The sequence below is a fragment of the Pteropus alecto genome, unplaced genomic scaffold, assembly GCF_000325575.1.
Source record: "Pteropus alecto unplaced genomic scaffold, ASM32557v1 scaffold7, whole genome shotgun sequence".
In the NCBI taxonomy this organism is placed as follows: Eukaryota; Metazoa; Chordata; class Mammalia; order Chiroptera; family Pteropodidae; genus Pteropus; species Pteropus alecto.
The window spans coordinates 41,972,266-41,998,967 of NW_006494614.1; the positions used below are offsets into that span (position 1 = coordinate 41,972,266).

A 26,702-nucleotide genomic window follows, 5' to 3' on the forward strand; every position below is an offset into this window, starting at 1 on the left:
GAAAGAGTGGTTTTATATTTGCAAATCACTTGAATGTCTGGCATGATAGAAGAGAGTGAATTCTCATATCTTTCTACATTCAACGTGTTGAAATTTGTTGTTTTGATTGAAGAATATGTAGAAAATCCAACCTCACACAGTTGGAAAAGGGGAGGAGTATATTAATAATCTTTTCAGATAATTGTGGATACTCTGATACTACATCACAATTCCACTAAAGGTTAGTTGCAGTGTGGAATCTCAGACTCTTACCAGTGAACTTTTTGTACTCTATTAACCATTCATTGGTTTATTTCGCACTTTGAAGGGCTCTTTTACCAATGAGTGATTTTATAGTATCATGCATTGGTCATTTGGAAAATATTGCAGATCTTTTAAATGTTGACACATTTTATCATACAATAGCAAAAAATCGTATTTGTTAATATCACCACTAATCTCATTATAAGAGTCTTGGGAAGCTATTAAGCTCACAGTTGCAGATAAAAGTTTTCAAATTCTAAGTTTTGCTTGAGAGGTTGAATTTGATCATTGCTAACAGATGCTGTCAGGATTACTTTCTTTATTTTTGAGAAAATATCTGTCAGATACCCAAGGCTGAATCACTTTAGTTTATCTGTTAGCTGTTCTTTCAAATAAAAATGGCATTCCACAAAGTTGTTAATTCAGCTCAAAATTAAGAGAAACTGTACAAGTGCTTTTTCTCAAGAAAAACATTTGTGCATACATCTATAGAATAGTATTATTGAAAAGATGTGTACTTAAATATAAAGCAAATAATTTTTAGTGCTTCATCAGGTATTCCTTAAGTGAAACTTGTTTTTTCCTGTTAATGGGTATCACTGAAGAATACCTTGACTGTTAGTACAATTTAGTGCCATTGCCTTAATTTGTGCTAAGGCAACAACAATTTTACCCATCCTTTTGTATCAATACAAATGTCATCACTGTGACAAAGGCAAATAATGTCTTATTATTATGAAAATAGTGTTGATCCCATGGACCCCAGGGCACACTTTGAGAACCACTGTTCTAAAACATGCTTACAGCACTGAGAATCTTTTCCCCCTGGATTGCTATTCTGAGAGCACCCCTTCCTTCAGACCTCTTAAGTGTCTCCGAAATCCTTCACTCAACAAAAACACCTATTTTATGTGTCAGGCTCTTTGTTAGGGAATTAATATTGAGTAAAATACAATCTTTATTCTTCAAGATTTTCTCGAAGAGAGTATTTGGGGAGCGAGGGGAGAAAATAGATAATTAGGAGTTATAATATAAGAATTCCTTAAAGAGAATTATGTTAAAGGTGATAGGCAATAAAGAGAATGTTGAATTTTAGATCTAACTCTGAACTCTTAAACCGCATGACATCTTACCAAATCAATCACCAGGTCCTCTCCTATCAAACCTCTTAATGCTCATGTTAATTACTTTTGGAAATGTTTTCACGCTTAATTGCGTTTGGCTCCAGGCATTGTAGTTTCTTACAGGTGCACATGCTGTTTCCCGCTTCTTATATTGTTGTTCTTTGGCTTTTGTCCTTTATTTCATATTTACAAGGATGTAGCCTTGAGCCAGTGTAGTTGATAACTCACGTTTATTTTTTCCTTGTCCTTATACTTAAGTGTAAGCCTTTACCTGCTTTAGCCATGTGTTGGGTGATGTAACAGTGTTCGTCTTATTTGGGGTAACGTCACTCCCCAACCCCCGCCACGCAAGTTATGTCAGGACAATGCATCCAAGAGGTAGAAAAAGACTTGTAGAAATAGCCGCCGTTCTGTTTTCCTATAGTCTACATCCCCACGATCTGCTGAATGTCTTCAGTTTACGGAGCAAACCTCTTCCTTGGCGGAAATTTCCATAAAGCAGCAGAATCCCGTCTGGGTCATCAGTGGCAAAAGTCAGACAAGTGCTCACCCCTCTGGGAGCCAATAGTAACTTTTGCAAACGCTGCCTCAGGAAACCCCCCGGCTTGGAGGCTGTTTCTTTCGGTACGACACGATTAAACTAACTTAGTCTTTTAACAAACAAAACGAAAACATAAGATAGTGAAAAGGCTTTTCTCCTTGGCAGTGGGAGAGATGTTAAAGGTGTTCCAAAAAAGAGCGCGGGAAACTAATGTAAAATTCTTTTACTGTTCCGCGACTGACGAGCATGGAAGAAGGGGGCGGAGATGGGCTCGGGAGAGTCTCTGGCCCTTTAAGGAGGAGGGACAGACAGAAGACTCGGTACCTTTAAGAGTCTCTTTGTCTGGAAACCTCCTTATTTACCCTCCTGTGCTTCAACCAAACTTCAACCCGAGATTCACAATGTGTCTCTACGTCGCCGCCCCTTACGCTAGGCTCTAGTCGGCCTCGCGTTTGTAGCTGACCCTAAACTTTGAGCCCGCGGCGCGAACCCTCGGAGCGGACGTTTTTGCCGGGGTCGGTGCCCAGCGCTGCGCCGTTGGCGCAATGCGGGGCCCGGGGGTCATGGGTTGTGCATGTGTATGTGCATTTGTGTCAGTGTGTGCATGCATGCAGGTGTGTCTGGGTACATATATGTGGATGCATGCATTTATGGATGTGTGCATATGTTATGTGTTTGTGCAATGTGTGTATGTGTGTGCATTCGTGCACTCATGGACACGTGCATGCATGTGTATTCATGAGCCTGTGCATTTATGGGTAAGGGTGTACGTGCTGCACCTTCACCAGCCACATATTCCCTCAGGCGTCTCCCTCACTCATCCTTGAGACATACATTCAGATTAGCACACACCGACGCCTTTTTTCTGTCCTTTTCCCCTCACTAAGTTTGAGTACTTATGGAGGTAGACTGGGGACCAGGGACTTGCATATCCCAGCTTCTCGTGCAGCTGTCATAGTTAGGTCTGTGAAAACATTTATTGATGAATAAGGTTAAAGCAGCACCTAGAGGGGCGCCCGGGGCGGGGGCCGGCGGGAGCCGAGAGCCGGCAGTACGGGCGCTCCGGCGCTTGATTTTGGCGGGGTGGGCGACGACTGGGTTCGGGGCAAAATCCTTGATAGGGGAAGGAAGGCTTGGGGGCGGTTGCAGGGAACGGGTCTAAAATGAGATGAGGATTAAGGGTAGAAAGGGTTAGAAGGCAGGGAGAGGAGGAATGAGAAAAAGCCAGCCAAGGAGATAGGAAGGAGGCAAAATCAGGTTGGGTATTAAGGAAGCCGGGCAGGGAATGGGGTTAGGAAGACCAAGGCTTGGAATAGGGATCCTGGGGTTAGGTGTAAGAGCAAGGGTTTGAAGGGGAAAGCTTTGTAGAGGGTGATAGTGGGGTGAGGGCTGCTGGTGTAAGAGTTGAAAGTGGGAGGCAAGGAGGGGCAGAGCTGGGGTAATAGTTGGGAGCAGAGGAGAGAGAGTGATTAAGAGCCAGACGTGACAAGGGTGTGAACTAGTGCCGAGGGAGATGAGCTGAAGGAGTAGGACCGGCGGTGGGGTGGGAACTGCGAGGTTCTGAGAAAGGTATGGGTTAAGGGTGGGCAATGGGGATAAATTCTTGAAAGTGAGAGGTGAATAAGACACCGGACTAGTACCAGGTGGAGTTAGAAATAAGAGCGTAGTGGAAGGGTGAGAGGAAATAGGGATGAGAGATAGGGCGTTAATAGGACAATTCGGGGACCAGAAAAGCTGAAAGGAAAAGAGAGTAAGGGCTTAAGAAAGTGATGGCGGTGTGGGACAGGATAACTGGGTAATTGTGTTAATTGACAAGGTTTTAAGCAAGGTCCAAGGTAAAAACTGAGGTCATGAGACAGGGCTAAAAGCAGACAGTGAGAGGAGCAAGGAAGAGATTGACCCCAGGATTTAAAGGACGAGATAAGGAGTGAGGGAAGAGAACAGGGTTAAGGGAAGCTGGGGGAGTCCTGATGGATGGAGAACTGGAGTGAACTGCGCAGGGGTGGGAATCAAATGTGCATGTTGTGGGGAGATACTCCAGAAGGTCTGCGTGGGTCACGGCTCAGACGCTGTAGTGAAGGATCAAGTGTAGGGAGCCTTTGGTGGAGAAGAGGAGGAACCATGGTGAGTGAAAAGAGGCTTAGAGATAGGGGTAAAAACTAAGAAGTAAGAGTGGAGGTGGGGGGTGCAGGAAAGGAATTCTTTGTTGAGAAGAGAACTGTGTGTTAAAACTGCGAGTCCTTTTGTCTGTAAAAGTAGGAAATTCCAGAAACCTCTTTCTCTCTTCAAGGAATCTTGAATCTGCTTCTACCTTTCATTGCTTTTAATTTGACTTTCATGTCCACTTTGAAAAGATGAGACCCAGTTTGATTTGATTTTCTTCTTGTCTGAATGATAAAGTGTCAGCTCAGTGCTGAAAATCTGTATTTCACTACGGGTGTGATCGTGGGATAATGGGATGTATTTTTTTCCAGGGTGGCTGTGCCTTTGTAGTGTGATAGTGTTAATGTTGTAGCAGTGTCCTACCTGACAAGCACTGGGCAGAGTGCTTTATTGACAGTGTTTTCATTTTCAACGGAGGGCCTACTGTTGTTGAAATAAAGATGAAAATCTTTTTGTTTTGATAATCAACCAGATTTTTTTGGGGGGGGGGTGGTTGGAGAATGTTGAGAAATCATTTCAGAGACAGGCAAATAACCAACCAGCAAAGTTTGCTGGGGAAGAGATTTAAATCAGGGCTTCTGAAGTGCCTTTAGCTTTGTGTGGGACATTTCATACTGTAGTAGGTAACGTACCCCCTTAGCAAAATGGAATGAAGAAAGGAAGATGTGTAGAATATAGAGGATTTTGGAATGAGATTTATCTTTTAGCTTAAATAATGAATTTATGAGTAATATTTATCATGGGGAAAAACAGATAATGTAATCTGCAGCCTTGGCCAGCTCCACTGCCTCTCCTGTTTTGTGGTTGCGAATAAATGCCATATTAATATTAATTTTCTAGAAGCTTTTGATTTTTAAGACACTTGGAAATTAAAAGGAAGATAAGGAACTTGGGACAAAATTTAGCTTATTCTTACTTTGTATTTTCTTTTGATGATTTTTATTCTGAAGCTTTTACATTTAGCTAAGGATATGAATGATTGTTACTTTGCATTTGTTGGTGCCAAAGGAAAGCATGTAATTTACTTAGGGAAAAAATACAAACTGTTCTTGAGAATCTTACTTGAGGTTATTTTGTTAGTGTACATTCAGATACACTGATACTTTGTTTTTCAAAGTTGCATAAATTTTGGATTGCTACTATTTTGTGGGTGTTTGTATAAATAGCAAAGGTTAGGTTGAAGGCATTTGTAATAGCAAAGATTCAATTTCGACTTGTGGATATCAGAAACATTGGTTATTAATATATATGAATAATTTAGAATCTTAAATCTTTCTGAATTCAGCTGTTAACTGTTCATGACTTCTGTTATGTGTTTAAGGTGACTAGATTGATTTAGCAATTTAACAGAGGATATTTTTAAATTACTGTTTTTGCTGCTAAGTTTCCAGAGGATTATTCCAAGATGTTAACTTTCAAGCTAAAGAGTAACTTTAGTATGCATTATCTATTCTGTGAGATGTGTGTGCATATTCCCTTCCTTTACAGATGTATTTGGGCTGGCATTACTACGAAGTTGTACTCGTGTATGGTATTGACATTTTAATAGTATAATTGTTTTATACTTTGTATCTTTATATATATTATTTTAGACTTATTTAATATTGATGAAGAAGAAAATATAAACTATAAGATCAACCAAGAGAAAGTCTGTTCGGGTCCAGTCTTTTGTTTCTGTATGCTGCCATAGTGTACTAAATCACCAATTCTTTGTTAATGGTTATTTCTCAGTTGATATTCCTAAAACTGAAAAGAGATAATCTTTTAGTTCAACTAATACTATTTATCAATAAGGATAAATTTAACCTTTATTAAGCTTTATTTTCATTCATCAACTAGAATTCTACTCAATTGAACTTTATTTTGTTTATAATTTTATTTGCTAAGCAAAAAACTTTAAAGTTTATATTTTCAGATTTGAATAAGTAGGTTGTACATAATTAAATGTTTTTCTGGTTAATCGTAGATTCTTTGGATGGGAAGAAACCTTGAAAGGACCTCTAGTTTATCCTGCAACTTCAGTCAATATCCCACTTAAATCATCCCAGGTAGATAAAAATTTATCCTATTTTTGTAAATCTTCAGAGGTAATGTGGCAACCTTTGTAGATAACCTTTTCTAGCATTTAATTATTTCCTCTATAAGGAGAGTCTGGCTTCTGTCTAACCAGCTACACTTAATCTATATTTGTATTTGTTCTCCCTTGCCCTATTCTCAACTTTTTGAGTAAAAAGATCTGCTTACTATATATAGTATTAAGAAAATTCTAGTTCTTCATAAACTTAATAGTAGTAGCTACCATGTATAGTGCTTTTATGCCAGACACAGTTGTAAGCCCTTCGCAGATTTGTAACTCGTTTACTCCTCACAGCAATCCCATTAGTTTGGCAGTATTACAGTTCCCATTTTACATGTGAAAAAACAGGCCCCCTTAGCTTAATTGATTTGCCCAAGTTTGTACTCGAGACATTTCTTTAGCTACTTGTTTGATAGCTGATAATCTTTCAGTATAAATAATACTTAGGTTTCTTGTCAAGTAATAACTAACTGCTACATTAAATCTTTTTTCTTTCATAAGGGAGAATTCTACAGAGTGGTGGGGATAGGATTCGAACTTTGGTATTTTGCAGGCAGTCTGTGCTCTGATACACTGTGCTCTGGTATTATCTCTTCTTGACTGTTGTGAAGTCATCCCTCACCATGCTGGTTTATTTTAATCCCTTAACAGGTCTTGTTTGTGAGTCCTTTAATTATCCCTGTAGTTCTGTTATTAACTGTTTCTCAAGTCCTTTATAGATTGGAAACTTGGGACAAACACCATAAGGGTGATGTCTAATGCAAAGATTACATCAGGGTTCTTACATGCTCCTATTTTTTTAATTATCAAATTGTACTTATAAAATAAAACAACCCAAAACCAGAAAAAAAAAATGCCTAACCTGCATTGGGGATTAATGGTTACCTGTCTACCTTTTTAGCTAGAGAAAGACCCTGGACTTGTTATATACCTTACAGGTTTGTAGTTGATAATATTTTCCATTGAGGAAAAATGGAACTCAAATTTCAGTGCAATATCTCTGTAAGCAATATCTCTTCAGACTCTTGCTGAATTTTTACTATCTTCTCTTCGTTTGCCTATATAGATAATAATCTAAGAACACATGTTTTAATTTGGTTAAATGAATTGATCCTCTCATTTTTTAAAAATTAAGACTGGATTTTTAGAGCAGTTTTAGGTTCACAGCAAAACTGAGAGGAAGGTACAGAGATTTCCCATTTACCCTCGGTCCCCACACATGCATAGCCTCCCCCATTATCAACATCTACCAGAGTGGTTCATTTGTTACAATTGATTCACTCTTAAAAAAAAATCTAATAATTAGGGATTACTAAGTGCCCAGCATGAACTAAGTATGTCAATTGATTGAAACTCACAGCAACCCCATGAGAGAACATCTGTTGTTAATACTCTATTTTTTTGATGACTTGATTTTTTTACAATGTTTCAAACTTCTAGGAAAGTTGCAAAAATGGTATAGGAACTTCTATATACCCTTATTCAAATTCACCAGTTGTTTTCATTTTGCCCCATTTGCTTTTTCATTTTATCTTGTGAATATTTTTAAACAAGTAAATTTGAAGGAAAAAAAAAAAGATATAAAGGCCTTAATTTTAAAGAGAGAAGGGAAGACTGTCTTGAGTGTATCAGCAAGTTGGTATGATTTTGATTTTAATCAAGCATGTGAAGCAAAGAAATCTCAAGATTGGGTTTAGAGTAGATTTTGCAGTTTTATGGTTTGCTGTCTTCAGTCTATTCTGAAAAACATTCTTTTACCTGTGAATGATGAGTTTGTAGGCCCCTCCCTCATTAGCAAAAACTGTGTCCTTAGTGTATTCCTCTGTTGGGGACCTCCTTAGCACCTTGTATGATGTGCTCACACATGAGTGAATCCTTAGGATATGCTTGCTATTGAGGATGTATGGGTGATTATTATGTGAAAACAGGAGCCACAGGGCTGTTCAACACCTTGAGTAAGACACGTATATTTTGAAGATCCTTATGTAGTTTCAAGGAGCTGGAAAGATCTAAGTGCAAAATGTCATGCCTTAAGAATACTGGTTGCAATTAATACAAATGGGTTTGCCTTACGGTATGGGAATGAGTATAAATATGCAACACCCTTATTACCTCCCTCAAAATAACCTACATTTTAGGAGTCTGTTGTATAAGGAGATTTAACCTATTGCATCCCCATTGCCACCTTCCAGTTCATCCTCAGTCTTATTAATATGATAGCCTGTCCTTTTGATAAAGGTGCAACATACACAATGAGGCCTGTCCCATTTTAGTGAAAGGACTATTAGCTATATTCTAACAAATGTAAAATACTGCACTTCTCCCCAACCTTTAAGTGATCATCAAAGTGATGAAATATAGCTCCTTATTAGAGCTGATTGTAATAATTAAAAACACTTTGCTTTCATAAGGATGAGAAAATTACAAATTATTTAGAAAGCATTCTTCTCAGTCATGCATTATTGAGGCTGAGGCATGGGCAGTTTTTAAAGACTATAATATTGTTCCTTTGCCATTTACATGTTAATAGAAGTCTGAAAAGTAAGGCACTCTTCTGAAATTTTCAGAATTGTTTTTATTATATGTCATGTTGTAAACAGCATTCTGTGACAGGTATTTTCTCTCTTTGTCTTCTATTGAGCTAATTAGTAATTTACACTCTAGTAGCATCTCTTCCAACCTCACTGTGTGAAAATGCCTGCTACTCTGTGCCTTCCGTGCAGCCTGGGCTGGCAAATGATTGGGGGCAGATGTTGGTTAGCACATCAGAAGGATCAGGGCTGAAATTTATTTTTGTGTTTTTATAAATGGACAGGTTTTTGTATATGCCCTGCCCCTGCCCTGCCGCCTCGCCCCACCATTCAAATAGGAATGTCATGACCTCCTGTAATCCAGAGCAACTGTCCTTGATTCAACTTTGGACTATTTTCCATTCTGTCCCCACCCCCACAACAACGTTGTGGGATTTGGGGAGGATTAGCAGGCCAGTCTGGCATAGTTTACAGCCCAGAAATCTGGTCTTCACTGCTCCCTCCCATTGTCAGAATATAGAGCTTCTTGTCATTGTCTTTAGAATCTAGCAGTCCTTCTTTTACTGGGCACGTTATGTGAGGAGTGGGAGGGCAGCACTATCACTAGTGAGTTAGGAAGATGCTTTTATATGACTCTCGTATCTCTCCAAAGAGAGGATAGGCCCAACCTTTGTGTCAGCTTTTGCAAAATATAGCCGTGAGTGACCAAAAGATAATTTATAGCTTGGCTTTAGCACTTTGTCACCTTTGTGTTCTGTTCTTTCCTGCCCCCTGCTCTATCTCTTTCAGTCTCTAACATGGGAAAGATGATGTGTAGTATCTGTCATGTGCTCACTTGGAATAGGCCACGGGGGCATATTAAAGTAGCAACAGCTTTTGACTTTGAATTAAAGTAATAAGGATCAGTTTGTTTAGAAAGGAATATAAATTTTAATTGAGAATTGAAAGTAGGGGAAAGGTGGGTTTACTGATTTATCAATTTTGAGCCAAAAACCTTTCTAGAGTGCTAGGTAATTTGTAGTACTTATTTTTGCAGTTATAGATACTGATTTCTTAGGATAATAAGGTCACAATTCCTGTTAGATCTGCTTAGAGTCTCCCTAACAAAAACCATTTCCTGGAGGTGGTCACAAAGAATATTAGGTAAGGAAATGTGGGAATAGTTCAGTTCAGCTTTCACTACTAATAACATTATGATCAAAGACATCTAGCCTTTGACAGCGAATCAGCACTGATAAACAGAGGACATCTCATTTATATAAGCGTTTTTAGAGTCTTTGGGGCTGTATTAGTGTTTTGCTCACCTTTACTCCTTTGCTATGTTCTCATACAACTACCTATATCAATTGTCTTAGTTATTTTGGAAGTTCTTGGCTAGATGCTAATTATATTCTCATGCTTTAACATCTAAAAGAGGTCGAAGAGCAGATTAATAAGCAACAAAAAAGTAAAATGTCATCAAAGTGGACTAATATGAAGGAGTGTTACGAGTAAGTAAAAGTGAGACAGTGAATACATGACTATAGAATTGATTATACTCTTTTAAAAGAAACATTTCTAAAATATATGGCACAGCTTGAATTGATAACAGTGCATTTCAAGTGAAAGGTGAGCGTGCTTTAATGAAATGATTAAACTCATTTGTGGTTGGCCTTATTGTCTACTTCACGCTAAAATCTCAAATTGGTTAAACATTACCAGTTTCCCCAGTTATACTGCTAATGTGCCTCTTGAATATTTTTTCCCTCCTCAGGCAGTTCAGCTTAACCTACAACTAATAATAAATTCAAAATCTATTTAAGATATAAATTCAGGAATCTTAATCATTTAAATAAATATAAGATAAAACATACTTACCACTTTTTACCTATCAGATTGAAAGATTAAACATGTTGATGATAGTAGTAGATGAGGATATAGAGAAGTTTCATACACTGTTGGTGGGAATGTAAGTTTTCTTAGAGTTTATTGGTATTTAAAATGTGTATACCATGTGACCCACTAATTCCACTTCTAAAAATTTGTCCTACAGATATATTCATACACTTGCACGAAAACTACAAGTACAGAATTTTTCTTTATAGGATTGTTTGTTATAGCAAAAAAAAAAAAAAAAATGAAATCCATCATTGAGGGACTGGTTAAATAACGTATGGTCGGTTTACACAGTGGAATACTATCACTAAGCTGTTAAGAATGTAGTGGATCTCTATTCGACGATATAGAAATATGTCCATTGTTATTTTAAATAGTCACATTAGAGAACAAATAAGTATGGAATATTCCTATTTTTATAAAATGTTAAGACCGTTATTGAGGAGGTAGCCACTTTTTGGGGAGGAGGTGGTCACTTTTTACTCTGTATACTTCTATAGTGTTTAATAAGCATGTGAGGAAGTGATTAACTGAGAACATCTTCATGAAGAAATCTTGTATAGTAGTGAAGGAGAAAGAGGAGGTTGGCCAGAGAACTGCTCCGTTCATGTGAGATACTTTTTGCCATTCCAGTACTCATTTCTGACTCAAGCTTTTGAGTCAGAAATGAGTACTGGAATGGCAAAAAGAGGGGATAGAGTGGAAGTTGAAGCCATTTGGTGGAGGTTTTAAAGGTAATGAGAAAGGCCTGCATTTGATTTGAAAAATGATTTGTAAAATGGAGACAATAATAGTACTTAGTTCATTGGATTGTTGTGAGGACTAATTAAATAACGTATATAAAATGTTTAGAACTGTGACTGACACATATTAAGTGCTCAGTGTTAGCTATTATTACTGAATGAAAATACATTATCTTTTGTAAGCCTGAATAAATTATTATCTTTTATTATGTGCAGTGATGATTCTGCTGACCCCACTGACAGATCACATAGCTTGGGTTTTTCCAGTAGTATTGATGGTTGGCCCAGCCATTCCTATTTTTCACCTTTGATCCTCCCATCTACTAACACTTAATATCAAAATCTGAAATACTGAAGAATTACAGTTTTAGAGCTTTAGAAATACGATGTCCTACAAGTTACTATTGGTTTTGTTTAATATTATGTATACTAGTTAACAATTGGAGTTTGTAAAAAAAGAGGGGAACAGGTAATTTGGGGGGAAAACATTATTTTCTGTGCCTACGAGATGTGGAATAGATATTTCACTTTGCACCAAATGTGTTAATCAGTTTTTGTTAGCAGTGCAGTAAAATGAGCATATTAGCTGTAACACCTACATTGGCAGCCAGCAGTCAGCTTGTGAAATCTTTTAGAAAACAGAAATCTGGTGAGAAGTGTTTCTGAGCAGTTGAAATATCTTTTGGGGGAAAATTTCGTAGAACAAATAAAGTAGAAAAAATTTCTTTGTAAAAAAAATGGTTTCACTACTGAGAGCCATGATAAAAGATGTTGTAGACTGAGATGTGACAATGTAATTTTGTAGGGCTTTAGAGTTCTTTTATATTTCAATTTTTTATTTAAGTTTGTCATTTAAAGAACTTTAAGGTATATATGTGATGAAAAAAATAAATTTTTATACTATGAAAAATTAATTTATTTTAAGATGATGAATTTCTCGCTTTATTGTGTATATATTCTAATGTAAATTATTTTTCCCTTCTACTTGCAGTTAAAATGTATCTTAAAACATATCTTTTTGAGATTTTTTTTAAAAAAGCCTTCAGGAATAACAAGAAAAGTTTATATTTAAGCATAGTACTTGGCACTTGAAGTGTTCAATAAATTTTTATTGAATAATTTAATGTATGCATGAATGATAAGTATTCTGAATTTGGACTTCATACTCTGTGACTTGGGAACAGTCTAGCATTGGTGTATAAAAGCCGTCTGTTCAGTACCCTTCCCGTGCCCAATTTCCTTTCCCACCTCAAAAGCACCCTCTCTAATGTGTTTGCTATATGTTGTTGATTCTGTGTGCATCTTTGTAAAATACTCGGTGACTTTTTTTGTATATGTATTTTTAATTCCAAAATTGTTCATTATGGTGCACTGTTTTAGAATTTTTGACTGTAGAATTCTGTAAAATATAGAATCCCTATAAAAATTCTTTTGATCTCGCTCTGGTTTTTACTTTTTCACCCAGCACAGATTTAAGACCTATGTGTGTTTTTGGATGTACATTTAGCTAATTGGTCCTAACTGCAGCATAGTATTCCGTGGTGTGTGTCCGTTCCCATGGTGATGGATGCCTAGGCTACCGTAAACAATGCTCCCAATAAACAGTCTTGTACATGTCCAATATAGACGTGTTTGAGAATTTCTTTGGGATACAGACTAAGAAGTGGCATTGTGGTATAAGTATTGTCAGGCTCCTGAATGATTGTATCAGTGTATACCCCACAGGCATTGCATTCTCCACTACCCCAACATTTGATACTGTCCTCATTTCTAATTTTTGCCATTTAATTATGTCTCATTTTAATTTATGTTGTCTAATTACTAGTGAGTTTGAGCATTTCGTATTCTAGTTAGCTGTTTCCCTTCGTGAAATAAGCATTAAACTATAAACATAGTATTTTATTTTTTTAACCTGGAGAAACTTTTGGTTATGCATTATATTTTGTAAGATATTAATGTATTTTCTCAAACTTCAAAAAGAGAAGAACATCAGACTTTATGTAGACGCTTAAAGTATTGTTTTCTTCCTGATTGCAAGAAATGATGAAACATATTTTTAAGCATGCAACTTGAAATCTATAAAGTATGCTACAGTTAAACCAGTTACCTTATTAATCTGTTCTCATTGTCTTCATTTATGCTGAAAATTGAGAACAAATGTTTTTACCAGAATAGATTTGGTTGGAAAATGCTTCATCACATTAGATTTTTAAAAATGTCCTCTGGACAAAAATCAGTAGGAGATTATATATATTAAAAAAAAAATCAGTTGTTTCTCCATTTGCAGTCTCCCTAGATGTAAAATTGAGTAAATAGCAGGCAACGCCTCTGCCTGTCCATGAAGAGCGCAACACTTGATCAGTGAGCATGGGCGTAACAGTCACTGACTATTAAGTAGATGATATTAAATATGATATACAAGTACTATATTATATTCCCCATTTTTCTGTAAAGGGCAATAGAAAATATAGATATTTTAATTTGTAAAGCGGGGATAGAGAAAAGCATAATTCCTTATTGAGACGTCATTTCTTGGGGTCTTAGAAAAAGTTGGGCAGCAGTTGTTTCAGACTTGCACATGAATCCCATTGCTGTTTGTTCAGTCTACAGGAAAGGATGAGTGATGACTCAGAATGCTTTTTTTCCTTGTTCCAACAGATTTACAGTATTTATGCTTTCCTTTTCTGAGGAAGCAATACAGTTTCTTAAGTGTTTTATTTCTGACTAAAATGTGATGCAACAGTTGGTTCTGTTGACTTTGGTATTTGCTTGACTGAGTGAAAAAGGAAATTTAATTTGTGACGTGATTCATGTCATGAATCATGAACTTTTCCCAATGACAACATAATATGTTAAAATTTTTTCTTTCATTTTTCTTTTTGCTGGTATTGTGGTTATGGCTTTTGAGTAATTATCAATCAGCAAAACATTTTTTCCTGCTCTTAATTTTCTTCAAACAAACTCACACTCTGTGCTAAGATGTAGTTTTCCAAATACTTTGCTATTACTCTGCGTTGAAAATTTTTTTTCTCTCATTATTATTTTTTCTCAGAAATCTTGCTTGGAAAATCTTATTTTTAGATGTACTTTTAAAACATCCTTTTTAACCTTTCAAGAATCTTTTAAAATTTAATATTTATCAATGCTAAGCCTTTTATAGAGCATAAAAAGTATACCACTTGCTTTTTCCCTCCCCACTGTTCTGCCTCTCCAGCTACCTTCATTTTTCATTCTTTGAGCTGTTTCTTTTGGTATTTAATGCCATTTTCCTAACAGTAGGCTTAGACTGCTCTTTTTAAAAATCTGTACAGGTTGTTCTCTAGACCTACATAGCTGTCTTCCTGGAATCTGCCTTCTCACATATCCTAGGTATTTCCTTCACCTCCCTATGTTGGGACCCCATGTTTCCTGGACCCCATACCTTCCTTTTTTATTGTTTACACTTTAATTAATCAATTTCTCCAGAAAGTACCTAAGAAAAAGGAGCACGGGATGTAAATTTGTTTGTGAATCTGCATGTATGAAAATGTCTTTATTTTCTCTTGTAATTGATTTGTAGTTTCCCTAGATACAGAATTCTAGATCGGAGAGTATTTTCTCTGAGTTTAACAGGCATTGCCCTTGATTTCTAGCTTCTGTTGTTGCTAATGAGAGTCTGGATGGTGTTCTGATTCTTGATTTTTTTTTTTCCTCCTTGGTTGCTTTTAGGATCTTATCTGATGTTCGGAAATTTTATGATAATCTGCCTCACTGTGGGCCTTATTTTATCTGTTGTGCTTGGGCACACTGAGGGCTTTTTCAATTTTTTCGGTTCTGGGGATCTTTTTGAATTCTTAAATTCTAACCAACTTCCCCCTTCTCCCTTTGCCCCAGTTTTCCTATTCTTTCTGGAACTCTTATCGTTTGTATTTGAAATTTATGGACTGATGGTCCTTTAATTTTGCCATCTTTTCTATTTCTCATCTTTTTGTCTCTTTATTTTCTGGAAGATGTCTTGAACTTCATCTTCAGATTCTTCTAATAAGTTTTATATTTTTGCTATCCTATTTTTAATTTTCAAGAGCTTTTTTCTCTGAATGTTGCTTTCTAATAGTTTTCTATTTTTTGTTTTATGAATGAAATAGCTTTTCTCTGAATATGTTAATTATAATTTTTAAAAATTTCTTTGGCTTCCTCTCCCATCTCTTTCATTAAAATACCTTTACTTGATTATTTGTTTTGGTCTTTCATTTAGGGAATTTTCTTAAATGTATAGCCTTGGCTATCTTACTCATATTCCAGAAAGAGCTGCTGAAAAACTGAAAGCTGAATTTTCCAGAGTGGGGGCTTCAAAGAGTTAACTGGTTGTCTTCCGTTATAAGGTAATTAGCCAGGACCCAACTTTTTTGGGAGAGGGGGTTACCTCTAGCCGTCAGTATTTGTAGGTGTTTTTCTCTTGGCCAGGTTCTTCCTCAGAGACAATGCTCCAGTCATTGGCTTACATGCCTGGCTGCAACATTTGGGGAGCTGAGTGGGGAAAGAGATGGGGATATTAACCATTGAGGATATCAGCTTTCCATTAATCTTCATCATTTTAGACTGATAGGGCCGCCCCTAGTTGTCCTGTGGTCCACAGTCTCTTTAGCTTCCAGAGAACAAACTTCCTATCCTCTGACCAGTGGCTGCTTAGAGTTGGGATGGGAATCTTGGGATAGAATTTTCACCCTCTTCTCCTTTTTTCAGCCCTGCCTGCTGTCTCCACTTTTAGAGGCATTCTGAGCTTCTCTGGTGTATCTTACCACAGTTCACAGTTTGCTTTGAGCTTCCCCTTAACATGCTCTTAGCTTTTGCTTTCTTTGTTCTGCTAAATCAAATAACTTATCCATTTGCTTTTCAGCTTCCAAAAACTTTGTTGTAGTTGTTTCTTATTCTTCATCCTTGTGGATTTTGTTTCTAATGCCATTTTAGTTGAGTTATGGAGAGGGCAGAGGTAAAAGCGGATATTCAGTGCATCATGTTTCAACTGAAAATTCAAGCTTATTTCTTTGATGCCCTGTTTCAGCACAAGATTTAATAGGTGGTTTACTTACAGCAGTTGCAAAATTTTGCTATAATAGCAGTGTTATACAGGATATAAATTCATTTGTTTTTTGCTGCCTTCATGGATTAATGCCAACCTATAGCTTGCTGTAAGAGAATGACTTTATGAAGTTTACAGACAGAATAAGAGAAATTTAGTTACCTAAATGTTACTTTTACAGATGTGGGAATTGAGACCCAGAGAGCAGAATCAGCTTACTTATGTTCACTTATCTGTCTAGAACTAGAACTAAGTCTTCTCCAGTGTTCTTTTCCTTACCAGTATGGTTCTATTCTCATTAAAGTAACTGGAAATATGAGCCCTCTATCCACTGCTTATATCACCCAAATGTCCTTTTAATCTAGTATAGGCTTTAGGTTGTAGTCATGAAGTTTTTTTAAAAAATGTTTTTCTTCCTATTTCTGTTCTCCTTGGGGGAGAAATCCTGCTTTATACTTTTGAATAAAATTACTTATACACATATCTATAGACTGTCTAGTTTTATTTTGGTGAACTTTAAACTTGAGAAAATTTGTGTCTTACTATTTCAAGATATTTCTGTTTTGAAAAATTTATACTGAGCATTTATATGGTTTCTTTTTTCTTCCTACTGTTCTCTTCTCAGTGGGTTCCAAAAGTTCTCTGGGGAAGGTGGAAATTCTCTCTGAATGTAATTATGGCAGGTAAAATTATTTAGAACTTGGACCTGGTTCCATAGTGTAGCAGTTAACATGTCTGCTTTACATGCAGAAGGTCCTGGGTTCATGCCCCAGTGGAGCCAAGGTCCATGGTCTACAGCCATGCCACCCTGAAGAAGCCCGATGTCTAATCTCGGAAGCTAAGCAGGGTCGGACCTGGTTAGTACTTGGATGGGAGACCACCGAGGAAGACCAGGTGCTAGAGGCATAAATAATAATAATAATAAAATTATTTAGGAAAAATTAGTTTGCCTAATAAGGTGGAAAAGGGCAGCAAGCGCTGTAAAAATGTCAACAGGTTTCTTTGGAGAAATCCTAGAATGTTTTCTTTACTGGTTTTTCAAATTTCAATTCTCAGTTCTTCTTTTCTAAGACCCCTTCCTGAATTTTACCCCATATTGCACAAACCTTTTGTCTTATTTCTCCTTCCTTCCTATATTTTGTACATTTTGCCCCAGAACATTACTGAATTCTTTGTTAATATAGAATTTATATGTAAAATCCTTGGGGGAGAAATCCTGCTTTATACTTTCGGATAAAATTACTTACACACATATCTATAGACTGCCTTCTTTGACCAAGGCACTGGATTCCTCGGTAGTTTTTAGCATTTTTTGGATTACATATTTGCCTTTTGACAGATTCATGGTGGTTGGTATAAATTCACCTTTCTCTGGTCACTATTATGAGGCAATTGAAAGAATGGGCTCAGCCCCTTCCTTTGTGTCACATTGGTAGCTAGTAATAACAGCTGAGTGCAGAGCAGGGAAAACCTCTTTGGAAGCTAAGGAGTCTAATGTTCCCTTATCTGGAAGTGAACATGTTGGAAGAGAAGCTCTCTGAGATTCTTACAGCCTTCAGATTTCATGGTCATTAGGAGGTGCTTCCAATGAACCAATGATACCCTTTATAACAGCTGACTGACACAGAAAAATAATGTCTCTTGGGATTGAGTAGAATCCAATGGAAATTTTTCCATGACTGAGCTAAGCTGTTGCCGACATAATCTGAAGTAACCTAGAACACTTAGAATCATAGAACATTTTTTTCTCATTCCCTCTTCTAAGGTTAAATAATGCTTTCTCATTATGCTTTAGAAATGTATTTTTTATTTTTTCTAATTTTTATTTTTTATTGTGAAATATGATATATGTGAAACATATTTAAAACCTGTGTACATTTTAAAGACTTGTAAAACAAAAGCTAGAGTAAACATTTTATGAGTGTAAAAGTTCCCCGTGTGATCTTATGCCTCACCTTAGGTTAACCACTGTCCTGACTATTATCAAGAAAGTAAGGATTTTGCTTCTCTTTATTATGTTTTAAATTCTAAACTTGAAAGCAAAATAGCTCAATGATGAAAGGCCTTCAGTCTTTTTACATGCATATTTATTTAGGCATAATTGAGATAACATTATATTAGTTTCAGGTGTACAGCATAATGATTCAATATTTGTATATATTATGAAATGATCACCACAGTGAGTCTAGTTAACATTTGTCATCATACATAATTTACAAAAACATTTTTTTCTTCTGATAAGAACTTTTAAGATTTACACTCAGCAACTTTCAAATATGCAATGCAATATTATTAACTATAGTCACCATGTTGTACATTACATTCCCATGACTAATTTATTTTATAACTGGAAGTTTATAGATTTTGATCTCTTTCAACCATTTCACCTCCTCTCCCACTCCCTCTTCTGGAAACTACCCATCTGTTGTTCTCTTTATCTATGAGCTTGTGTGTATAGATTTTTGTTTGTTTTTCTTGGTTTGTTTGTTTTTTAAGTTGCAACCTATCAGTGAAATCACCTGGTATTTGTAAAGACAAATACTTATTTCTGACTTATTTCACTTAGCATAATACCCCTCAGGGTCTATTCATATTTTTGCTAATGGCAAGATTTTTTTTATTTTTTTTTTATGGCTGAGTAGTAGTAGTTCATTGTGTATGTATCGCATTTTCTTTATCTATGCATCCATTAATGGACACTTATTTTGTTTCCATAGCTCGGCTATTTTAAATAATGCTGCAGTGAACACTGTGGTACATAAATCTTTTTGAGTTAGTGTTTTTGTTTTCTTCAGTTGTATTCCTAGAAGTGGAATTGCTAGATCGCGTAGTAGTTCTATTTATAATTTTTTTAGGAAACTCCATATTGTTTTCCATAGCAGCCGTACCAGTTTATATTCCCACCAACAACTTATAAGGGTTTCCTTTTTTTTTTTTCACAAGGTAATACTAGAAAAATAATAAGTAACATTTATTGAGCACTTACTCTATGCCATTTATTCTTCTGAGCACTTAATACATTGTAACTCCCCAGCATCTGTGAGATAGATGAGAAAAGAAGCATGGAGTTAAGAATTGGATCCCACTGGGATTCTAATCCAGCCAATCTGGCTCCTAAACCTGCTCTCTTAATTATTATGCCTAATTAGGGTATTGTTTTATAATTTGATACAATTTTAAATCTTTATGATCTGCATTTGTTTTGTATCTTGAATACTGTAACCAGATAGCAGTGTAGCCATCAAGCTCTATATTTTTTCTGTTAGAAGCATTTATTGGAAAGTTCTACAGGCTTTAGATCTTACCCAAACACTCTTAGCTTCTCATTGCATTGCACAGATATATAGTCCATCAATTTATTGAAACCTTATTATATCTTTACTGTTGTCTATTTCAGAGCCCCTCTAAAATGTTTTTCTTTTTTTAAATAAGTATTAGTTTTTTTAATGGGAATTTTCAGGGAAAACCAACAATATCATATTTGTAATTCAGTGTATAGCAGCAGTCCCCAACCTTTTTTGGCACCAGGGACTGATACTGCTGTGAGAATCTAAAGCCTGATGATCTGAGGCTGAGCTGAGGTGGTGATGCTAGCGCTGGGGAGTGGCTGCAAATACAGATGAAGCTTCGCTTGCTTGCCCTCCGCTCACCTCCTGCTGTGCAACCAGGTTCCTAACAGGCCATGGACCAATAACCGGTCTGTGGCCCAGGGGTTGGGGACCTGTGATGTATAGTGATATTTAGGTTAGAGTTAACATACTTTAATTTTTAAAAGAGCTGTGGTTATAGGAAGCATTTTTCTAATATAACATTTTCCAAATTCTTATTGAAAATATTGAAAAATTACACAAGAAATTTTTGACACTTGTTTAGATATGATCTTCAAGAGATAACTTCTTTAAAAGACAGCTATTGACTCTGTGTAGTGAATTAATGTTTCCCTTGCAGTGTTTTCTCTGAAAACAACTAGCTATAATGACAAGTCTTTTTTTTAAATTAGAAACTATTTCTCTAGAAGATATTGATTTACAGCTCAGCATCTTCTACAAAAGGCATGTAAAATGTCTCAAGATATTGCTAACTGCTAACTAAATTCTACCACGGCATAAAACTGTACTTAAATAAACCTCATGTTTGAACTGATGTAGGGTTGCTGGAATTGCACTAATTCAAAGCAATTATTTTGGGTCTAGGCACTGCTGTTTTCTTGCTGTGTGATTCTGGTCTAGTCATTTAATAAAACCAATTTGAGTATCCATTCTTCATCTGCAAAATGCTACTGACACCTACCTCATTGTGAGAATTAACTAAGCGAATATATGTGAAATCACCTCACACAGCATGGTATGTAGTAGTAGTATAATAAATGTTCGTAAATGTTCTCTTCCCATTAAAATTGCCTCTCTGTGCTGACAAAATTGTTGTATAGTATTTATAAATGTGCTTTGTAATGATAGAATTAATATTTTAAAAATGGTTTGAATGTATGTTGGCAGACTGAACTCTATCAATTAATAATATATGCAGGGAGTATAAAAAGCAGGATTAGGATGTGGTTTCATAGTGTAGCGGTTAGTACATCTGCTATACATGCAGAAGGTCCTGGGTTTGTGCCCCAGTGGAGCCATAGTCCATGGTCTGCGGCCATGCCACCCTGAACAAGCCCGATGTCTGATCTCGGAAGCTAAGCAGGGTCAGGCCTGCTTAATACTTGGATGGGAGACCACTTGGGAAGACCAGGTGCTGTAGGCATAAATAATAATAATAATGAAAAAAATAAATAAAAATAAAAGGCAGGATTATATTTAAGTACAGTGACGAAATAGCCACTCTGTTCTGTGCTATATGGAAGGTTATTTTGTGACTAACACTGCTGCTCTACAAAATAAATGGAATTTGGTATTGCTTTTGTTTGCATGTATGTATCTTGGATGATTAGGGAGAATGCAAGCATATTATGTTTTTAGGTCATTTTCTTTTTTGACGAGAAGGAATCTCCTATCTGGCTAAGATCTTATGTTCTTTAAGCTGTTATTAAGCTGTTGGTTAAGACCGGGATATTATTCAACTAAAATGAAGACCCAGATACCAAACACATTTTATATTCTTGAGTTATACCTGAATGATCAGGCTCTTTTATCCCTGCATGCCCCCCAACTCCGTGGAATGTTTGAATATCAATGTCTTTTCTCATCAGAACAATGATCTAAAGTCTTTGCTTTCTTTGGTAGCAAGGAAAGAATAGCTAACCCTTGTGAAGCTCTTGTCAGTTTACAATGCACTTACACACACATTTTCTTATTTGATCTTCACAGCACCCTTGAAAGGGAGCAGAGCTGATTTTATATCCATTTATAGGTGAGGACATAGAGGTCCCAAGGCATTTATGAGTTCCCTAAGGTCACACTGCTCGTAAGTAGATAACCTGGGGCTTAAACCCAAGTTTTCTGATTCTAAACCTAAGGCTTTTTTAAACTTTCTCATGTTCTTATGCTCCTTATAAATTAACAGACCCATCTAGTATCTTATTAGATATGGAAGTCAATCAAAAAGGCAGGTGGATTCCAAAAGCCTTTTTGATCCTAATCATTATATAGGCATTTAGGGGAAGAAAATCTCTAATGCAGGGCTTGACCTCTTTCAGCCTGAGATTCTGGATCTCTTACACATCATTATATTGATCCCAGATTGTTTTTATTTAAGAAGGCTAAGACAGTGGGGAAATATTTCGTTCCAATATAAAAATGTGCATGTAGAGAGATGATAAAATTACAGTTTGTCGTGGCAAATGCCATGTGAAGTTTTTAATTAAAATTACTTTATAAAAGTTTGAAAGCATGTCACTAAAGAAGTAAAATTTGTGATAAACTTAAATTTATAAGAGGGGATCCTCTATCAGTGATCTATTCAAACAACATGGTAAAGACAGTGGGACACGATGAATGAGAAACAATCTTTGTCCTCAGGAAGCTCACAGTCTAGATTGTCATTCCACGTATACTATATCACAGAGCTTCGTAAACCCATGGGCTACACTTCTGCTAATGGTGATAAAGCATTTTAATGAACAGCTTATAATAAGTCAATTCACTTGCCAAGTAAACTTGAATTTTACCATCCAGATTATTCTGAACCACCGTCAGAGGGTGTAAATGCAATCTTTGTGTTTCACAGAAAATCTTAAGTCTGTCTGTTTTGCAGTTTCTGTGCAGAGGTTCTGAATTTGAACTTAAATCATTATTCAGAGCCATTAATGGGAAAAATCCATGGCAAACTAATAACGCAGAGTCATAGAACAGTAAAGTCAGCAGATCTTGAGTCTTTGTTTATATGCTGTCCATGCTGTGGACTGAAATGTAAGGTGTTACATATTTCTTTTTCACATTGTTATTTGTTGTGGGAAATACGCTCAAAACTTTAGAATTTTGAATTTGAGTGGGACTTCAGTGGGACAGTATAGGCTGAGACCCACCCACAGGCTTCCTGGTGCCTAGTCTAGCTCTCTCTCTTTCCACCAGTCTTTATTGGGCTTCCAAATTTAGCAGCCAAGAGAGATTTAATTGTGGTCTTCTTAAAAGTTTATGTGAGGTTTCTTTCTTTAGTTGTGGATGAATGTAAATTTTTTCCTTATTTAGTTGTGGTAATGCATTTGTATCTTCCAAGGCTTTTGGCCTATTTTTACTTTGTTTAGACATGACTGATTATTTATGATTTAAAAAATTACTTATGACATTGGTTAAACTTAAAAATATGTCATTTTGTTAGATTTTTTACCAATTGCAGAGAAAGCATCTAATTCACATCCTGAGTTATATTAGTTCTTTGGCAATGACAATGAGAATATGTTTCTGTTCCCAAACCATCAGCATTAGGTAGCTTCCTAGATTATCACACCTGCCTTGTCTATTCTCAGGGGTGCCTTAAGACACCTGAGAGATACGTATGGAAGAACTTTGAACCAAACCATAAAGTGCTATAATAGTATGTTACATGCATGCACTCGTGCATGAATCCTCTGATTAATTGTACAATTGAGACTGTTATGAGACATTTTGCTACATGAGCTTTCAGATTGGAATAGGCCAAAAATGTAGTTAGGTCAAGAAAACACTTAAATTCTTCAAGGCCTTGCTGACAGTAAAATTATGGAGTGAATGGGTGGTGGGAAATAAGCCTAGAGTGTTAGTACCTTAGACTGTGAATGGAAATAATAAGTGGACTTGAATTTTTTTCTTTGTTTATTATCCAGCCTCTTCATTCTTTCACCACTATGTATTAAGCACCTAGTAAGGACTGGATACTTTTTAGACATCACTAATGTTCACATAAGTAAGTCAAGATGCCATTGATGTCCTCCAGGAGCTTACGAGGGAAGGTATTTACAGATAAGATACAACATAGGATAATAAATATATTTTGGAATATGCCATGTGACTGACCTTGCTGAGAAAGGTATAATCTTGGTTAATATTTTTTCTTGGGTAACTTTTTAAACTTTTAATAATATAAGCAATTTATTCCCAAACCATATATAATATTTAAACAGTTTTTAAATATGTAAACTATTTTTTTGAATATATTTTTTGATAGCCTTATTTTCCTAAAATATGGATCTACTCTACTTGGTAAGCCATCTGAACCTTCCCTATCTGACTACATAATATTAGAGAGCTCTTAAAGAAAGGGCATTGCTACTGTCACCTTGATGTTAGTCCTTGGTGGTAGTATTTCTTAAGAGCAGAAACCTGGGTTTGAATCCTAACAGAACCACTTATTATCTGTGGAACTTATTTGTCCTTCAGTTTCAATATCTATGAAATGAGAATAAAGATAATGCCTACCTCATAGTTGTGAGGCTTGAGTGAGTTAATATATGTTAGAGTACTTAGATGAGTGTCTGGCACACATTAAAGGTTATATAAGTGTTATCAACAGCTGTCATCATCAACATCATCATCATGATCATTATTGTTACTACTATTTGGTAGAATAAAAGTAAATTGACTAATGTTTTCAAGAATGGATTTTCTCCTTCTCAAGCCCTGAAAATTGACCTAAACTACAGGTAGAAAGATAAAGGATCAAGTAGTATACTAGCATTTTACCGGCATTTTCATTCAATCCTTACACCAGTGCTATGAAATAGATGAGCAAACAGGCTCAGAGAAGTTGAGTAACTTGCATAAGGTCTCGTGTTAGTAAGTGGATACCATTATGATAACCAGTCTCTGTTACTCCATATCTGTACTCTTACCTTGCATGACACCAAAAGCCTGAGAGTTCAGCAAGTTTCACTAATAGAGAAGCTTGAATATGTTTGGGACCTTATTTCTAATGAAATTAAAGGGATGTCATCCACATTTTTAGTTTGTACCCACTGTAGTGATTTGTTTTATGTATATATTTGTAATTTCACCCCCTTCCATTCAAGAAAAGTATGTTGCAGTAGTTTAAATGATATAAGTGGGATCTAGATAGAAAATATTCGAACATGTGGAGTCTTATTAATAGTTTTCAGAATTAAGCTGACTTATGATATTGTGCCAGTTTTCAAGATCACCGTCATAATTACTGAAGTCATCACTCTTCAAATTAATAGTTTTTTTCATAGAATTTTTAAGCCTAAACTCCATGTAGTTACATATTCTAGGTGCTATTTGATATGATTATTGTGGTAGGCTTTTGGGAAGCATTCAGAATTAATTAAAATAACTTGGATTTAAATGTAGTTAACTTTTAATCTTTTGTTGTTTTTATAGTAGAGTTATTTGGATAGGAGAGAGGGAAATTTTATAGATGTAAAATCCCCATCCACACAATGTCACCTTAGCTTCCTGGATTAGGTTACCTCACACCCCTAGCCTAGAAGGTGTGGAAGTTGTAAGTGCTTCCTAAAAACATTTGTGCATTTCCTGAGTTTTATCTTCTAGAATCGCTTCTGCCTCCTAGGCCCTATTTTCTTGCCTTGTGCCTCTGATATGCACCGTGGTGCACTCGGACCTGAAACTTGGCTCCTTCTCTGATTTTCAGAAAGGCCCTAATTCGCACAAGGCATTTGTGGGTTTAGTCCACCTAACCAAAGAAAAGAGGCCAAGTTGAGGTGGGGTGAGCCTTACATTTCATTAATGCAACTTCTCTTGTAAGGCATCACTATTATCAAAATGTTTTCAGACTTCCCTTGATCTAAGAACTTCACCTCTACCTAATTCCACCGTTGCTCCATTTAACTGACTTGTCTTTTCCTTTCCCTCTCCTCCTCGTTCTTCAGAGATAAAATTACAATTCTTTCTCTTGTCTAATGCAGAACAATTTCCCTCTCTTAACAACCATTCTGGGATCTTGACAGCCATTTAGCAAGGATCCATCCACCCTGAAGAAGTGGACATGAGAGATGTTCCATACTGAGGGAATATATTTTCACAAAGAAAGTTCCTTCTAAGAGGAATTCTTGTGTTATTAAGATGACAAAACAGGATTTTTCATATCGTTACATGGCAGCTGACAATGTACTAATCTCAAGCTTACTGAGTCCTGCTTCTTGAATAAAGTGTCAGAAACCTAAAAGATGATTATATATGTAATTCATCTAAATCATATACTCTAGATATCTTTGACTAATATAATGTCCTTGTGTATAGAATGTATGCTGCTTTTAAAGAAGTATGCTGCTTACCTGAGAGGCATGAATCCACTTAACACAGAAGAGTCATCTCATGGCATCTTTCATTATTATATATTTCACTTACGCAAAAATAATTGTAGCTTTTGATACTTGAGTATTTTTGTTACCATGAATTTTTTTCTGACAGTTTGAGATTATATACAAAGACAATCTTTAAAACCTAAAGCAAATGCAGAAGTGGATTTTTCAGGATGTAAACCTTCATACTTCCATTTATGGATCAGTCTGTAAGTGACTGAATCTTTGATTACTCTTAGCTAAAAAAAAAAAAAAATCACAACTTTTTTCACTCTTTTGTGTTAATTTTGAGTACTTGTAGAGAGTTCCGTAAACTGTCTTGTAATATACTGATCTTTTTTTAGATTTATAAATAAGATTCATGACATTGCTTTTCTCGCCATATATTAGCCCAGCCTTACAGATTGTTTTCCCCCGCAGGTAACAGAAAAGAGAAAACCTAATCAATGATTGTGGAATAATATGGAAGAAGATGGAAAAAAACTTGTTTAATGGGTAAGAAATGAAACTATAATAAAAAGTTATTAATTAAAACTATTTGTAATAGCATGATGTATGGCCTAATAGGTAGCCTAGGTTGGCATACTGTCAGGGTGAGTGGTCAGTCTCTATCTTTGTCTGATCTCCATTCTGAACTTTCACTACC

General features: G+C 36.1%; 1 protein-coding gene and 2 pseudogenes across 2 annotated transcripts in view; all 3 read left to right on the forward strand.

Moving 5' to 3' along the window:
* The first annotated feature begins 3,005 nt into the window (after positions 1 to 3,005).
* USP49 (ubiquitin specific peptidase 49) overlaps positions 3,006 to 26,702 on the forward strand; it is a 70,641-nt gene continuing 46,944 nt past the window's right edge. Inside the window, exons 1-3 of one of the 2 annotated variants that reach the window (XM_015600235.2) lie at positions 3,006 to 4,032; positions 6,038 to 6,119; positions 26,477 to 26,551. The gene's annotated coding sequence lies outside the window, so the exon portion shown is untranslated. Of the gene's footprint in view, positions 4,033 to 6,037; positions 6,120 to 23,590; positions 23,686 to 26,476; positions 26,552 to 26,702 lie in introns of those variants that run through there. The other variant, XM_025042837.1, reaches the window with a different exon arrangement.
* LOC112475027 lies at positions 17,147 to 17,262 on the forward strand (annotated as a pseudogene).
* Positions 20,993 to 21,108, forward strand: LOC112474970 (annotated as a pseudogene).